General features: G+C 46.2%; 1 protein-coding gene across 1 annotated transcript in view; it reads left to right on the top strand.

Moving 5' to 3' along the window:
- Positions 1–121: 121 nt before the first annotated feature.
- Positions 122–12330, top strand: part of ELAVL1 (ELAV like RNA binding protein 1) — a 33023-nt gene continuing 20814 nt past the window's right edge. The window contains exon 1 of the mRNA XM_053910987.1: positions 122–304. The gene's annotated coding sequence lies outside the window, so the exon portion shown is untranslated. The remainder of the gene's footprint in view (positions 305–12330) is intronic.

The raw sequence follows: 12330 nt of genomic DNA, 5'->3' as shown, positions 1-12330 counted from the left end.
GCAGCACCGGCCGGAAGTCCCGCCTCCACCGCGCGCCCTAAGGCGCCGCGACAGCCACACCGGCCAATGAGAAGCGCACCTTGGCAAATGCTGGCCAATGGGTGCACGCGCCGGGGTGGGCGTGTCCGGGCCGGGGGCTCGAGCGGGTCGTGCGCGCCGAGGAGGAGCTGCCGCCGCCTCCACTGCCTCCGTCGCCGTAGCCGCTGCCTCCGCTGCCGCTACCGAGGCCGAGCGGAGCCGTTAGCACCGCGCCGCCGCCGCTCGCCCGCCTCGGAGCAGCCCCGGGCCCGCCCGCCCGCTACAGGTGAGGCAGAGGCCTTCGGTGGTGCCGGACTGGGTAGGCCGCGGGCAGGCCAGAGCTCGCCTGCCCGGGCCGCTGGCGTTCACGGGCCTGCACCGAATGAGGCCCAGGCCTCGCCTGGCCTGGAGGGGACGCGCGCGGCCGGGGCGGGAGGGCAGGAGCTGGCCGGTGAGGGCGCGGGCGGCAGGCCCCGGGCCGGATTCCTCAGCCGCCGCGAGGAGCGGGCGAGGGGGACACGGCGTGGGCACGCGCCTGCCAGCCGCGCTCCACGATCCGAGCCTGTGTAGTCTTGGAAGCCGAGAACCCGGAGGCAGGAGAGCGAAGCCAGAGGCGAGGTAGTGGGGTGAGCGCCTTAAGCGCAGAGGTCACGGCCCAGGGACCCCGTCCGCTGGAAATCCTGCAGATTCTTTTGTGGTCGTTGTCAGAGGACCGCGGCTGATCTAAGGTCCTTTGGAAAGTGTGCAAACCCTTCAGTACGTATGCGAGTCCTAGAAAAATATATAATTTTTGAACGCCAGCTCTAACAAAGCTGGTTTGGGGGCGGGGGACATTTGGATTTATAAAATGTGTGTGTGTTGAAAAGACAAACTGCAGGCAGTTGAACAATGGAGGATGGATACTCTTCTTTCCCTTTCTGGAGTCCTCTGCTGCTAGACTCATTAAAATGGGTTTAAAACCTACTGGGTGCCCAGCAGGTGGGGAAGAACTTTGCTTGCGCTGCCGCTGGAGAGATAGAGCCCCCTTACCTAAAGTGTTCATGTGGAATCCAGATGGTCAGTGCTCCAGAAGTGGGAAGATGGAGAGGAGGATTACTCTGGAGAAGAGTTTCTCACCTTGGCACTGCTGACATTTTGGGTCTGATCATTCTTGGTTTCAGCTGCCCTGTGCATTGTCAAATGTTGAATAATTCCTGACCTCTACCCACTAGATGCCAGTAGTGTCCCATTCCTTGTGAAGATCAGAAAAGTCTTCACATTGCCAAAGGTCTTTCTGTCTCTCTCACAGACAGACTCATTCACTCACTCATTCATATGTGAGAACGACCACTGGACTAAATAATCTTCCACTAAAGGTTCCTCCAGCCCCATCTGACACCTTAAGATCTAAGGCTTCCAAGACCCTAAACAAACTCATCTGTGGGGGACTTATTTTTCTTATCTGTAAAACAGGATTGACAAGAACATTGCCGTGAAGATTTAAGGGTGTGGGAAGCCCCTAGCATTGTGCATGGCTTGTGAGTGTCAGGCACTGAATTAATGATATTATAAAGCATTGGCAGTTTTTAGTGAGGATTTATTTTGTGCTTGACACTTCACAGACATTTATCTTCAGCCCTTGAGGGAGGTGCTGTTACAGTGTTTGTTTTAGGGACAAAAAAAGCCTGAGGCATAGATGGATCATTTGATATTACCGGCCTCATACTGTAAAGTGGCCAAGGTAGGATTTGAACTCAGGTCCTCTGGCTCAGAGTCCTTATTACTCTTAATCACAGAGTTTTACTGCTCTTACAATCACAAGGGTCCAGGGGACCCACACAGGAATTCCATTCAGTTGTCATTGAGCATCTCTGTGTGCAGAGCCCTGTGCTGGGATCTGTTATAAATCTCTGCAACTTCAAGATCCACAAACAGGCCAAAATACATGAACGTATCAAAATGTGGACATAAATAATGTTTGTGTCGAAACACTGGTTTTGAGGGGGCAGAATTTCAGTTTGGATGTGTCGAATCTGAAGTCATAGGGCAGCAAGAGGAGAATAATGAAAATAGCATCTTCCTGATGCTTGCTTGGTTGCTTCTCTCACTCCCTGCCTCCCATTTTTATCCTTTCTTCACTCTTCCAGCAAGAGTTGTCATAAACACAAATTTGATCATGTATGTCACTTCTGATTAAAAGTCTTTGGGCAGCAAAAAAACCTTAATTTTAAAAACCTCTTCAGGTGTTTTAAAAGCTGAAGTGGGGATTCCAGATCTTGCACTCCCCTCCCCCCCATTGCCTTTTAGAGGGAGAGGAAGGGAGAGAGACATCGATGCAAGTGAGAAGCACTGATTGGTTGCCTCCCATACTTGTCCAGACCGGGGATATACGCACCCAGACAGGGACCCATCCCGCTACCTTTCTCTTACAGGATGACGCTCCAACCAACTGAGCCACACTGGCCAGGGCCTTGCACATTCTAACCCTTCCTTTCTGATTTCACCTGTGCAAACTCCAATCCTCTCTCTGTCTGTTGCCCCCACCGCTTGGAGTGCTCTTCTCCTCCACCTGGAGATCTCTCCCTCTCACTCTGTGGCCCAGACCAGAGCTCATTCATCGTTTGAAGCCTCTGTCACACCAGAATAAACTTCCTCATTTGTGTCCTCCCCATCCATTCAATTTATTGAATCAAATTAAATGCTGAAAGGTGAGATAAGTGCAGTTGCTATCCTCGCCTCTAGGTGGCAGTGGTGAAACAGCCAGGCTGACCTGAGGCCTTGGGTCAGGAAAAGAAGAGGGAACCAGCCTGGAAAGGGAATTCGTCTTGCTTCCCTCCTTTAAGCAACTCTCCCTGTTTCATTGCTGTGTCCTAGGTCCTGAGTGAGCTCTGGGTAAGCAGTGGTGATTATATCATGTGTGTAAATCATTTTGACTTACTCTGGTTAGTGCATTGATGGTTGTAGGTGGCTGATGTGAAAGCACTGAAAATCAGAACACTAACAAATCACAGAGTGCTTCTTGAAGGAGGTGAGCATGTGTGCTGGGAGGAGTTAATCCAGGTAAAGACCCTGGGGAGGGTCTTTGTAGGATGCAGGAACAGCACTGGCAAAGATACGGAGGTGGAAACATTTAGATTTGTTCATGGAACAACATGGGGGTCTGGTAATTCAGGGTCAAGAAAGATGAAGTGAGTAGTGGCTAAAGAACTCATGTAGCTGATGTGCAGAGGGTGTGAGTGTTGTCTGATAGGCCACACCAGGGTGACTGTTATGTAGTTTTAGTTCACAAAGTGAAGGGGTCAGATCTGTACACAGGAGGAAGAGTTGGAGGAGGGTAATGATGAAGGTTAGCAAACCAGTTAGGAGGTGATTCCTTTAGGTAAGAAAAGTCAGGAATATGACCCTGGGCTGTAGTGATAGGGAACAAAAGGGGATGGGTTTGAGATGCAGTTAGGAGCTAAAAGACACAGGACTCAGTGGGTATTTAGATGCGGGACATGAGCAAGAGAAGAATGATTCTGAGTCTCTGACTGTATGGCCGGTAGGTGAACATTAGTTGGTCACTAGGGAAAACAGAGACGTTGAGAGAAGGAGCAGTTTAGAATGTGGGTATAAACTAGAAAGCACATCACTCAAGTAGAGTGCGTGTGTGTAGGTATATAGAAAGTTGAGTGGGAAGGTGGCAGAAAGCAGCGTCCAGGTCGTGTCCCTACATGTGGGGGGACTCACTTACATGATCATCATCCATCCCCACTCAGCCTAGAGCCTCCATGTACATAGGCTGAGTTCACAATTGCACTTTTATAGCCTGAAAAATATGAAACATAACTACTTGTCCATTGTCACAGGGAATAGGGAGATGTGGAAGAAATTGCCTCCTGAAGGCACTTAACAACCTGAGCTGGGGAGAAAAGATACAGGTGTATGAGATCCAACAACATAGGGTCTAAGCTGGAGCTCATGACAGCACTGAGAAAGTGTGGAAAGAAGTGGTCGTTCATTGCTTGGTTTTGATGACAGCATTGGTGTTCAGACTGGTCATTGTGATCAGAGAGGTGTTGGTAGGAGTTTCCAGGTGCAGCAAGTGGCCTGAGTGAATAAGAGGGGAGGGCACAAGGAGGACCAGAAGCCTGAGTGGACCAGTTTGGCCAGACTGAGGGCCATAAGGTGGACTTGGAGATAAGCCTAGAAAACATGCCAGGGTCTAGTGATAGAGGGTTTCTAGGCACAATCAAGAGATGATCTTGGAAGACTGCTTTTCTAGGGAAAACTCAAGGGTAGACAGACTGGTCAAGAGGCTTTTGCAGTACTGAGGTGGCCTGGTAAATGGCCTGAACTTGAGAGTTGGGATGGCAACTACTTCTTTATCTTCTTTGTCCAGTGACTTGCTCTGTGCCTGGCATGTGGTTGGCACTCCCATCTGTGCTGAGTGAAGGAAGGCTTAGAAGGGAGCTCAGAAGTGAGTGGATCTAGCCACCTATCAGAGACATTTATGCCAGAGGAAAGGGTCACAGGAAAGAGAACAGTCCAGAACAACCCAATGGCAAAACCGATGTTACCATGAACAGAAACAGGGAGACAGAGGAAGAGGAATGATTTGGAGGGAAAAGATCAAGTTGGGTTTGGAGATGCTGAGTTTGTTTAGGTACAGGGATGGAGAGAAGTGGCTTAGAGGACATGTGTGCCACCAAATGAAGTGGAAGGAGGAGATTTGAAGAGAGGACGAGGACTGTAAGAAAGGAGATGAGGGTGCATGCAGCTGCAGGCAGGGAGGTAAGTCAGGGACACACTCACCTCGATTTTGTTACTAAATTAGGAGTGAGGGGATGGGACTTCAGCAACTTCATATCTGGTGAACAGATTAAGAGGCCAGCAGATTTGTCTGAGGTTATGTGTGTGACTGAGTGGGGAACTCTGAATGAGATCTTTTGCTTTGAAAGGGCTGCTGTGATGGTGAGCCCTGGCTGGTGGAACCACACTGGCTTCCCTGGAACCCAGGCCCATTAGAAATGACATCAAAGGTTGGATTGTTTCTAGGGTCCCAAAGGAAAAGGGTTGAAGTATTCCTTAGTGGACCTGGAGGCGGGTGGTGAAGTGGGTGCTTACCCAGAACTGATGGGTGCTGCAAAGCAAGTGGTAACATCTTCGTTTTGTGGGTAAGGAAACTGACCTCTGGGAAAGGAAGTTATGGGCCCACAATAGTGCAGCTGATTAGTATTATGGTTAGTATCGGAGTTCAGATCTGCCGGGCTTCAAAGCCTGTGGGATTTTTCTGCTTTGCCATGTTGCTTTGTAGTTCTGTTCAAAAGCCCTGGAGTGGGCTTGACCAGCCAAAAAGAAGCTAGAACTCTTAGCAGGGCTGTGGAGCTGATCAGATCTCTTCGAGCCTATGGAGCACTTTGGGCCAGAAGGTGAACTTGGAGGTAAATCTAGAAAATCATGCTGGGCTGGTGATAGAGGGTTTCTAGGCACAATCAAGAGGTGATCTTAGCCCTGGCTGGTGTGGCTCTGTGGTTGAGTGCCAGCCTGTGAATAAAGGGGTTACTAGTTTGATTCCCAGTGTAGGATACATGCCTGGGTTGAAGGCTAGGTCCCCAGTGGGGGGCTCACAAGAAGCAACTACACATTGTTGTTTTCCTCCCTCTCTTTCTCCCTCCCTTTCCCTCTCCAAAAAGTAAAATAAATAAAATCTTTTTAAAAAAGGAGAGATGATCTTAGAAGATTGCTTTTCTAGGGAAGGGACAAGGATGGAAGGACTCATCAAGAGGCTTTTGCAGTACTGAGGTGGCCTGGTAATGGTCTGAACTTGAGGGTTGGAGCTGCACTTGATCTATTTCTGCCCCAGGTGTCTCAGTTTGGCAGATGTGGAATTGCTGTGACTTAGCTGGAGCCACCCCAGGCAGATGGCTTTCCTTTCCATGGGCTATGGGAAGGGGCGAGTAGGAAAACGTGTACTCTGTCCACTTGAGCCCTCACCTCTCACAGCAGTTATAATTGGGTCAGTTGATATATTCAGTCTTTTTTCTGGCACCAGGGTATTTCCTGGGGGACCTTACATTCCTAAGACATTTACCCTGAAGAACTCAGATTTTTACATCTGGAATACTTGAGTCCAGGCCCCACCACATATGTGTGAAGTGTCAAGGTTGGGCCTGAAGATACATTTGATTGTTCTAGTTTTGTTCTTGCTCAAGTAGTTTAAAAAGTCTGCTCTGTGACTATAAAATGAGACAGATTCTAAGGGATGTGCAGTGGAAACCAGTCTTGCTGCTTTATGTGTGTACCACCTATGTATAGTTTTATGTCATTTCTATACACATCTCCTTTATACATGCAGTAGGTGTACTGTACTACTGATGTGAACAACATTACTGATGTCCCACAGGCAACCAGGATTGTTTAAAATAGTGCAATGGAGCTGAAAACCCTCAGGTCATCCAAACAGGACTTCTCCATGATGCATCCATTTACTGGAATCTTTTTAAATCAGCAGGAGTCATTTCGATGCACTCAAAATTTCCCTTTTTGTTCCTGCAGTTAACTGATTCTGTGGGATGGGGTGGTACTTACTGGTGATCCTAAAAAAGATACTGAATTTATTAATAAACTGTCAGGACAATTTCCAATTGCCCTTCTTTAACTTAAAAGAATGCACCAAATACACAATTCTTTTTTTTTTTAAGATCTTATTTATTTATTTTTAGAGAGAGGGGAGGGAGGGAGAAAGAGAGAGAAACATCAACCAGCTGCATCTTGCACACCACCAACTGGGGACCTGGCCCACAACCCAGGCATGTGCCCTGACCAGGAATTGAACCAGTGACCTTTGGGTTCATAGGCCGATGATCAATCCACTGAGCCACACCAGCTAGCGTGACACCTGAGTCTTGAATAAGTTTGAGACCCAGTGTCTGTCCCTCCTCTGCTACTGTGTGTGTCTGTGTGATGCACCTATAGTGTGCTAGGTACCCTGGATTTGCTTGGTGATCCTTAGGTGACAGTGATGTAGCCCTGGCCCTCAAGGCTCTCACCATTGACATGGGAGAAAAATAGAGTCAGATTGATTCATGCAGGGATAAAGGTTTACACCAATGGTGTGTGGGCACTGAGAACAAGAGCAACCTTTGGCCCTGGGGGCCTTTCTAAAGATAAATGTGGTGATAGAGAGGCAGGCGATCCTGCAAAGGGAACAGCTGTGACAGCGGCATGGGGGCATGAAGGTCTGTGGCATGCTGGAGGAGAAGCTAGTGAGGGGCGTCAGGACTGGAGTAGCAGGCCAGCCCCAAGATGACGGGCCTTGTGTTTCATCCTTGCTATGTAGTGGCAGCCTGATGCCTGGTCCTGCCACTTATTAACAGTGTGATGCCTGACCACAAGTAAAGCAATGTAACCTCTGAGCCTCAGGAGGTGGTGACACCATGGACGGGAGGAGCTGGCGTGAAAGGGCTGAACGTGTTGACTTGTCTCCAGGGTCTCCAGGACCATCTTCATGGAGAGACACACTGAGAAGAGACAGAGCCAGTTGTGCTGAGACAGCCAGGGGTGGCCACAACTTGGAAGACATTGGTTGTCAGGTGGAAATGAAGGCCCGATGGTGGTTGGAGATTGTGGGGACAGTAGCTGGTTTGGAGCAGGTCAGGGGAAGGGACGCAGAGAACAGAGTGGAATGGCCATAAGGTGCCAAAAAAATCTGCTCTTGGAGTGTTGGTTTCTCCCTTGTTACCAGCTGACCAAGAACTGGGCCTGTGGGTGGGGTGGCTGCTCAGCCCCGACCAGGCATCAGGAGGAGCCAGCATTCTGGGAAGTAGGGCTGCAAAGCAAAAGATGCACTTTTTAAACCTTTGAAAATTTATTTTTTAATTCACTCTCTTTGGTGTAGAGTTCTTTGAGTTTTGACAAAAGCAGAGTCAAGTGACTACCACCATGATCAAGATCTCAGAAAGTTCCATCACCCAAGAAACAAAAACACAATTGACCCTTGAACAGTGAGGAGGTCAGAGGTTCCAAGCACTCACATAGTCAAATCTTGTGTAACTAAAATGGGTCCTTCACATCATGGATTCCCAGCCGTGGATCGAAAATACTTCCATATTTTGCCATGTATAATGAGCACTTTTTTGCCCAAATTTTTTGAGGGGAAATTGGGATGTGCATTATATGTTTTTAATTTTATTTACGCTTATGTGTTAATAGTATAACTCTAGCCCTGGCTGGTGTGGCTCAGTGGTTGAGTCGCCGGTTCAATTCCCAGTCTAGGGCACATGCCTGGCTGCAGCCGGGTCCCCAGTCGGGGGCGTACAAGAGGCAACCACACATTGATGTTTCTCTCCCTCTCTTTCTCCCTCCCTTCCCCTCTCTAAAAAATAAATAAAATCTTTTAAAAAATAAATAAAAGTGTAACTCTAGAAAGCAGTAGAGACATCTCTATGCAAAATAATACCCTGGAATATGATCATCGGTTTTGTTGAACTTTTTACATTGAATTAAAAAATTAAACCAAAAGATTTTTTTCCTGAAAGTTTGGGCCAAAAACATGGGTGCACATGATACACAGCAAAATACAGTGTTTCCTCAGTGCTCCCCCTGCTTCCTGCCCTTGGCGGCCACTGTCTGGCCCTCTGGTTTTGCCCTTTCCAGAATGGAATCATGCTGGGTCTAGTTTCTTCCACTCAGCAAAATGTTTTTGAAATGCATACAAGTTGTGTGAATCAGTAATACCTTCTTATTGCTGAGTAGTAGGCCATTGTATGGTGTGCTATAGTTTATCCACTAACAGCTTGAAGGACATTTGGGTTCCAGCTTTTGGTGATTATGAATAAGGCTGCTGTATACATTTGTGTATAGGTTTTTATATGAACTTGGTTTTCATTACTCTTTTATGAAGACTAGGAATAGGGTTGGGTCATATGTTAATTGTACATTTAACTATAAGAAACTGCCAGTCTGCTTTCCAAAGTGACTAACATTTTTACCTTTCCACTGGCAATGTATGAACGTTCTAGTTTCTCCACATCCTCACCAGAACTTGATACTGTCTGTTTTGTTGTTTGCTTGCTTGTGTGTGTATGTGTGTTTTATTTTAGTTGACATACAATATTTTTAGTTTCAGGTGTGGCTTGCTTTTGTTTTATTTTGTTGTAGCCTTTATAAATGGGTGGTGGTACATTGATTCTCATTCGAGATGGAGAGTGGTCTCTCCTATCTCAGTGTGGCTTTGATTTGCATTTCCCTAATAAGCAATAATGTTCAGCTTCTTTTTATGTATTTATTTGCCATCCATATATCTTCTTTGTTCCATGTTTGTTCACATCTTTTGCCATTTTTAAAATTGGGTTGTTTTCTTATTGTTAAGTTGGGAGATAATTTTTTTCAGTTATGTTCTGAATCCAAGTACTTTTGCAGAGAGGTGATTTGTAAATAATTTCTTTCAGCCTGCAGATTGTAATTTTCTTAGCAGTGTCTTTTACAGAGCAAAGGTTTTAAATTTCAACGGTATCCAGTTTATCAATTTCTTTTAAATTGATTGAGTTTTTGGTGTGGTATCTAACAGGTCTTTGCCTCACCCAAGGTCACAGATTTTCCCCTAGAAATTTTCTAATTTTACATTTTAGAACAGAGGTTGGCACAGTTTTTCTATAAAGAGCCAGATGGTAAATATTTTCAGCTTTGTGGGCCATGTGGTCCACTACTACTTGACTCTGTAGCTGTAGGGCAAAAGGAGCCACAGACAATACATAAACAAATGAGAGTAGCTGTGTGCCAATAAAACTTTACTTATAAAAACAGGCAGTGAGTCACATTTGGCCCCCAGGCCATGGTTTACCAGCCACTGTTTTAGAAAGGTAACTCTTTACCAGGTATGGGAAACATACCACCCATCTCCAGATAATGAGAAAGGAGTAATTATTGTGCATCCATGAAGGAGGGTGAGGGAGAAGGAAGAAGAGCAGATTTCTAACTCTGAACAAGGGTGAAGAGAGTGAGAGATAAAGAAAAAAAAAGGAAGGAAGAAAAAAGATTAGAATCACATTTGGAGCAAAGTGCATTTTAATTTCTCAGAGTTACCCTTGCGCTTTGGTTCAGGCTTCAGCAGATGTTTTTGTTTGCTTTGGAGCTAATGATCTCAAAGTCTTCTGACCATAGACAGTGTAACAAGTTTGTGGGGTTTTTCATGATTAAACCTATTAATGTTGGTGGTCCCATGCTTTCTGCTGAAAATTGGTATTTATCTAACCATTCGCCATTAATGCGTATTTACCTTACAGTCAGTATTTCACTTTTACCAGCCAGGGGGTCATGTGTTTCTTACACGTTTCCCTGCACATGTGTGTTTATTTCTGTAGAACAGATTCCTACAGTAGCATTCACATTAAAAATCTTGGCACTACCAAGTTATCTTTAAAAAGATGGTACCGTGTCACTCTTGTGTCACTGGTGTATAAGGGTATTTCCCCCTTATCTTTACACTGGATGTAGTCCATCTGACAGGCAGGAAGTAGCATCTCTTTTCATTTCACATTTCCTTCATTATTTGTGAACTTGAGCTTCTTTCCATGGTTTCCCCAGCTCATACTTTTGCCCACTTCTCTGTTAGTGATATGTCCTTTTTTTCTTGTTAATTTGTAGGTGCTCTGAATGCAGTTTCTCAACCTTGGCAGTATTGACATTTTGGAGGTGGATAGTTCTGGGTGGTAGGGGCTGTCCTGTGCCTTGTGGAATGTTTACAAGCATCCCTAGCCTCTGCCCAGTGGCACAGACACATACACACACACCCCACCCTGCCCTTGCCCCTCCAGTCATGATTCATTGCCCAATTCCCTGAGGACAGAATCACCCAGGGTGAAACCACTAACTAAGTACTGTAATAGGTAGCAGTTTGACCCTTGAACAACATGGGGATCAGGGGTGCTGGTCTCCTGTGCAGTTGAAAATCCACCTATAAAAATGTAGTTGACCCATTAACAACACAGGTTTGAACTGCATGGGTCCACTGGGGCATTCCAAAGCCTGGAAGCTTTCAGTCCTGTGTTAAGGTCAACTGTATTTTCTGCCAGTCTGCTGATTGTCTCTGATGCCTTTTGCCATACAGAAGTTTTTAACCTTATGAAGCCTAACTTTCCAATGTCATTTTTTTATGGCTTTTGATGCTAACCTATTTTATAAAGAGTAGAGAACAGAACATTTTCAAATAAGTAAAATAAATGCTGGGAGATCGGATTAATGTTGCTTGTGGTATACAGCCTAAAGTAAGTTTGAGACAGGAAACCATACCGAATTCCTCTCTCAGTGTTGATTCAGGAGGTAGGGGGAAAACCCCTTAGCAGATGTGTCTGGGTTTTGGGGTTTTTATGTAACTACTGGCAAGGCTATTTTTTAAAAAGGTTTTGTTTATTTATTTTTAGAGAGAGGGGAAGGGAGGGAGAAAGAGAGGCAGAGAAACATTAATGTGTGGTTGCCTCTCAAGTGGGGACCTGGCCCACAACCCAGGCATATGCTCTAACTGGGAATCGAACCAGTGACCCTTTGGTTTGCAGCCCGAGCTCAATTCACTGAGCTACACCAGCCAGGTGGCAAGGCTATTTTTAAAGAACGCTGAATGCTCCTGAAAGTAGAAAAGCAGTGCTGGACGTTAGGATCTGGAGAAAGGGGTGGGCTGCCTCCAAGATTTCCAGGCTGGTGGGCAGCCTTTTTCTTTTCTCGGTGATGATGTGTTTTAGGCTGGGAGTGGGGGGTGGGGGTGTTGAGTACCTGTGTATTTAGAGGCAGGGATGTGGGACAGCTTAGATTAGCAGCTCATAGCAGTGCTTTTGAGCAAGCCCAGTGTGAGTTGAGCTCTCAGAGGCGTGTTGGCGCCCTCAGCTGCACAGATAGGGACTGTGCTCCAAAGCCATTTCTAAGATCTGATGTTTGTCACTGAAAGTAGAGACTTCTGCAGATGGCTAAAGGCTTCCGAAACCTGTGAGCTCTCAAGACCAACTTTCTCTAACTGCTAGAGAAATCCTAACCTCCTTCCTGGCTTAAATTAATCTCAATGAGTTTTGGAAGAAAGGGATGCAAAGGGCCATTGCCTGCCTGCCTGCTGGTGGATAGACAAGGTGTCCAGGTTGGATACTGCAAACTCTTCAGTATCCAGCTTCATTTATCCGTAGTGCATGTGGAGATGAGAAAAAGCAATCAGAAATCTTTGGACTGCTCCAGAAAGACAACCCAAACACTTTTCACTGGAGTTTGAATGATGGTGCTGAAGTTATTTGTGTATTTCTTTGAAGCCCTCTTAGTAAGTGGGAATAGTTGAACTTGGAGTTGTTTTGTTTTAATAAACTTTATTTTTGT

The sequence above is a fragment of the Desmodus rotundus genome, chromosome 9, assembly GCF_022682495.2.
Source record: "Desmodus rotundus isolate HL8 chromosome 9, HLdesRot8A.1, whole genome shotgun sequence".
NCBI lineage: Eukaryota > Metazoa > Chordata > Mammalia > Chiroptera > Phyllostomidae > Desmodus > Desmodus rotundus.
Note: the sequence above shows the minus strand (reverse complement) of the source record. Positions and strands in the feature narration are given on the sequence as shown.